The sequence below is a fragment of the Tetranychus urticae genome, unplaced genomic scaffold, assembly GCF_039701765.1.
Source record: "Tetranychus urticae isolate SD_2017Ah unplaced genomic scaffold, NJAU_TeUrti_SD_1.0 Scaffold_5, whole genome shotgun sequence".
In the NCBI taxonomy this organism is placed as follows: Eukaryota; Metazoa; Arthropoda; class Arachnida; order Trombidiformes; family Tetranychidae; genus Tetranychus; species Tetranychus urticae.
This window is the reverse complement of record NW_028315837.1, coordinates 265,501-270,500: the sequence shown is the minus strand read 5'-3', so window position 1 is coordinate 270,500 and position 5,000 is coordinate 265,501. Positions and strand designations below refer to the sequence as shown.

The following is a 5,000-nucleotide window of genomic DNA, read 5'->3' as shown; positions in this document are numbered from 1 at the left end:
CAGAGTGAGCAGTATTAGTATTGAGCTCTGCTTGTGCAAAGCAGACCGCAGATTGATCCAAGAAATTGGTATCAAGCGGTTATAATACTATGCTGTTTAGTTGACTTGCAAACGTACCCAGCAATGGTTACTCCTGCTAGATGTGCTTGCACATTTTAGTGGAAGAAGATGGATTCTAAAGAGCTTTCTGCAGAATTATCTTAATGCACGACATAAATCTCGATACCTCGTTAAAGTTAGCATCCACTTGCTGGTTGTTAGCTGAGGATATCGTATTTATAGCTGCAAAAACAACTTGTTTAGCATTTTACTTTGCTAAAACATCAAGTTACCTGGTTGATCCTGCCAGTAGTCATATGCTTGTCTCAAAGATTAAGCCATGCATGTCTAAGTACATACTGTTTATAAAGTGAAACCGCGAATGGCTCATTAAATCAGTTACGGTTCCTCGGATATTCTTTTTTACATGGATAACTGTGGTAATTCTAGAGCTAATACATGAACAAGTGTTCCAACCTCAGCTTGCTGACGGAAGGATCGCATTTATTAGTACAAGACCAATGATTCTTATTCACCTAGAACCCTGTTCAGTGATTTCGGTCGCTGTCTAAGGACTAGCAGTGGGGATCTTAGCAACTTCGGTTGCATTTCTTGTGATGACTCTGAATAACTGAGCAAATCGTATGGCCTCTGAGCCGACGATGTATCCCTCAAGCAACTGCCTTATCAACTGTCGATGGTAGGTTATGCGCCTACCATGGTTGTAACGGGTAACGGGGAATTAGGGTTCGATTCCGGAGAGGGAGCCTGAGAAACGGCTACCACATCTAAGGAAGGCAGCAGGCGCGCAAATTACACAATCCCAGTACGGGGATGTAGTGACGAAAAATAACAATACGGGACTCTATTGAGGCCCCGTAATTGGAATGAGTACAATTTAAATCCTTTAACGAGGATCTATTGGAGGGCAAGTCTGGTGCCAGCAGCCGCGGTAATTCCAGCTCCAATAGCGTATATTAAAGTTGCTGCGGTTAAAAAGCTCGTAGTTGGATTTCAGTCGAACCTATGGGGTCCACTGATTAAAGGGTTAGATGGTGATGTTAGGTTTCTTGCTTGTGTCTACGGATGCTTGCTTGAACCTTCATTCCTCTTTCCTGGTGGTTACATTCATAGTGTTTAGACAGAAAATTGCTCGATATTTGCTATCAATGCTCTTTACCGAGTGTTGATTCAAGCGATCGAGACTTTTACCTTGAAAAAATCAGAGTGCTCAAAGCAGGCGTCCAAAACCTCGAAAGAGGTGCCTAAAAACGGTATGGTCAACCATCTATATGATGCGTACCACTACCTTAACTTGAATGATCTTGCATGGAATAATGGAATAGGACCTTGGTTCTATTTTGTTGGTCTTAAGAATCCAAGGTAATGATTAAGAGGGACAGACGGGGGCATTTGTATTGCGGCGCTAGAGGTGAAATTCTTGGACCGTCGCAAGACAAACTACAGCGAAAGCATTTGCCAAGAATGTTTTCATTAATCAAGAACGAAAGTTAGAGGTTCGAAGGCGATCAGATACCGCCCTAGTTCTAACCATAAACGATGCCAACCAGCGATCATTCTGAGTAACTAATTTCATGACTCGAATGGAAGCTTCCGGGAAACCAAAGTTTTTGGGTTCCGGGGGAAGTATGGTTGCAAAGCTGAAACTTAAAGGAATTGACGGAAGGGCACCACCAGGAGTGGAGCTTGCGGCTTAATTTGGCTCAACACGGGAAAACTCACCCGGCCCGGACACTGAGAGGATTGACAGATTGAGAGCTCTTTCTTGATTCAGTGGGTGGTGGTGCATGGCCGTTCTTAGTTGGTGGAGTGATTTGTCTGGTTAATTCCGATAACGAACGAGACTCTAGCCTACTAAATAGACTTGCAGTTTACACTGCAGTACTCCCCCTTAGTCAACCTGTGGGTGGTAGTATCTCTTGATGGTTTCGGCTGTTGAGGGCTCTGCTGCTATTAGCCTACAGAATTGGCTAGGGTAAGGATGCTGTAGCACTGTAAGGACTTCTTAGAGGGACAAGCGGCGCTCGCAGCCGCACGAAACAGAGCAATAACAGGTCTGTGATGCCCTTAGATGTCCGGGGCCGCACGCGTGCTACACTGAAGTGGTCATCGTGCATACTGTTTCCTGCTCCGAAAGGAGTGGGTAACCGCTTGAACCCATTTCGTGATGGGGATTGGGCATTGTAATTATTGCCCATGAACGAGGAATTCCCAGTAAGCGTGAGTCATTAGCTTGCGTTGATTACGTCCCTGCCCTTTGTACACACCGCCCGTCGCTACTACCGATTGAATGATTTAGTGAGGACTTCGGACTGGTCAATCCAGACCATTGGGAAACTAGTGGTCGGATTGTGCTGGAAAGATGTTCAAACTTGATCATTTAGAGGAAGTAAAAGTCGTAACAAGGTTTCCGTAGGTGAACCTGCGGAAGGATCATTAACGTATTACCCTCTTATTATAAGAGAAATACAACCTTCAAACAATCAAACACTCTGCATAGTGATATTGTAGATGCTAATATGGTGAATGCAATTGAATTGTATTTGCATTAGAGTCGCAATTGTGAATGTTTATTGCAAACATTTAGCCATTGCAACATGATTCTAATTTGCATTACATTCGTTCATTCATACATCCATCTTTCATTATCCAATGCAACAAAGAGTGAGGGTTATCTAACGATAGCCATAATTTCTTTTGCAAAACAATTGTAGTTTATAATGAAAAGCCTGTCTTGCTACATACTTGGTACCTGATCAAGTCTTCAGCTTATGCTGACGGCAAGGTTTAAAGAAGGAAGTTTTACACTTCTTCGCCTAACTAAGTAAAGACAACTATGGTTTTTATAAACTGCATACAATTGTTTTCAAACCCTCTCAATGCAGATTTAGGATACTTATTAAAAGTCCCACGGTGGCAAAGATACATCTTCAAGCGGTGGATCACTCGAATTACCAATCGATGAAGAACGTAGCTAGCTACGATAATCGGTGCGAATTGCAGGACACGCCGAGCACTTGAGCTTCCAACGCACATTGCGGCTTTCGGGTCTTTTCCGAGGTCACATCTGTCTGAGAGTTGAGATGTAAAATAATCAACAAAACACTTGCATACTACCATATATGCATTGTTTTGAGAGGATTGTATATTTATATGCATGAATCTTGATGTTTTATTCCTTTTCTTAATTGCAATTCGTTGCAATTTAGTAAGGAGAATCTCAAATCTACTTGTTTCACATGATAAATTTTGTGTACAATGCATATTTCATCTCTGCAAGCAGTATATATGAATAGATACTAGCATGAGATTCTAAGGTTAGTCGCCTATCTGACGACGCTAAAGTCGTATTGCAGATAACTATGGTGATCAACTAACCTGTTAACTGATGAATCTTCTTGCACTTGTATAAATCGTACAAATAGTAGCTATTTCATTCTGTTAAAGCAGACCTAAGAAGTAATGCAAAGGCAAAATTTGTGCAAACATTAAAGTAGATTTACGTTGCTTGCTTGCAAACAACACAAATAAACATTAATCAACTTAATCAATATTTTTGATCTCAGATCAGGTGAGGTTACCCGCCGAATTTAAGCATATAATTCAGCGGAGGAAAAGAAATCAAATGAGATTCCCTGAGTAACGGCGAGTGAAAAGGGATGAGTCCGGCGCAAAGGTTTTCCATTGAAAGGTGGAAAGCGGTGCTGCGTAATGGCTAGAGTCACGATTATTTCAACTAAATCTGCAAGTCCCTCTGACAAGGGCCCTCTTCCCAGAGACGGTTCTAGGCCGGTGGCAGATCTTGGTTAATGGAATATCGATTACTGGCTTTAGTCGCGGATAGAGTCAGATTGCTTGAGAGTGCAATCCAAATTAGGAGGTAAACTCCTCCTAAGACTAAATACGATGGTAATATCGATAGCAAACAAGTACCGTGAGGGAAAGTTGCAAAGTACTTTGAAGAGAGAGTTCAAAAGGACGTGAAACCGCTTGTAGAGAAACGGATAGAACCACGAAGTGTAGCTGAGAGGAGAACTCAGCTCCTCTTGTGTATTGTTGCCTTTTTCTATTCAGTGCTAAGAATGCTTTACAGCGTTCCAAGATCAGTAGGTTAAGGGGTAACTTTTAGCCTGCCCTTGGATCTTGGTATTGATAGGAGGAGTGCAATATGTGCATGAGGAGTGCATTTTCTCAACTCTCGTTCTCAAACCACGACCAATGTGAAGGAGAGTGCAAAACTCTTGTTCAAGTGATAACAGCAAGGTGTACTAAACACACACCTAATCAGCATTTAGTTTTCACAGCTACTAATATTCCTTGCGTTGTTAGACTTAGCCTGTGAGCTAGTGTTGGCAACTGTTACCACAGTCACATTGGAGATGAATCTCTGCTTATGCAGGGTCAACAATGCTTGTCATCTGCTCTGACGAATCCGACTAGTCTTTCGTTGATGATGTCTGTTTCTTCACCTGGTGTTGAAACAACTCATGGATTGGCTGGCTTTTGGTGGTTTGTTGGTAAAAGTGGCAAGCTTACGTTAACCTAGTGATTCTGTGGTCAGTAGATCGGTACTCTATCCGACCCGTCTTGAAACACGGACCAAGGAGTCTAACATGTATGCAAGCTGATCAGTCTTGTTTAGGCTTGAAAGGCGAATTGAAAGAAATTGATATGATGTATGCTTGTAAGAGTATACCGCAATATCAGCCCGTGATATATCCACTTTACCGAGATTTTCGCGGAGCACTAGTATATATGTTAGTACCCGAAAGATGGTGAACTAAGCCCGGACAAGATGAAGCCAGAGGAAACTCTGGTGGAGGTCTGTAGCGATTCTGACGTGCAAATCGATCGTCAGATCCGGGTTTAGGGGCGAAAGACTAATCGAACCGTCTAGTAGCTGGTTTCTTCCGAAGTTTCCCTCAGGATAGCTGGCACCA

General features: G+C 42.5%; 3 non-coding genes across 3 annotated transcripts in view; all 3 read left to right on the top strand.

The window, feature by feature from the left end:
- Positions 1-329: 329 nt before the first annotated feature.
- Positions 330-2,499, top strand: LOC112538759 (small subunit ribosomal RNA). Its single transcript, XR_003082105.2, has one exon. It is a non-coding gene; the product is annotated as a small subunit ribosomal RNA (ribosomal RNA).
- A 487-nt stretch (positions 2,500-2,986) lies between these two features.
- LOC112538763 (5.8S ribosomal RNA) lies at positions 2,987-3,141 on the top strand. The gene has a single exon (XR_016200617.1). It is a non-coding gene; the product is annotated as a 5.8S ribosomal RNA (ribosomal RNA).
- Positions 3,142-3,617: 476 nt separating this feature from the next.
- The window catches only part of LOC112539707 (large subunit ribosomal RNA), a 4,168-nt gene continuing 2,785 nt past the window's right edge, over positions 3,618-5,000 (top strand). The window contains exon 1 of the ribosomal RNA XR_003083716.2: positions 3,618-5,000. This exon is cut by the window's right edge and continues 2,785 nt beyond it. This is a non-coding gene — a ribosomal RNA (large subunit ribosomal RNA).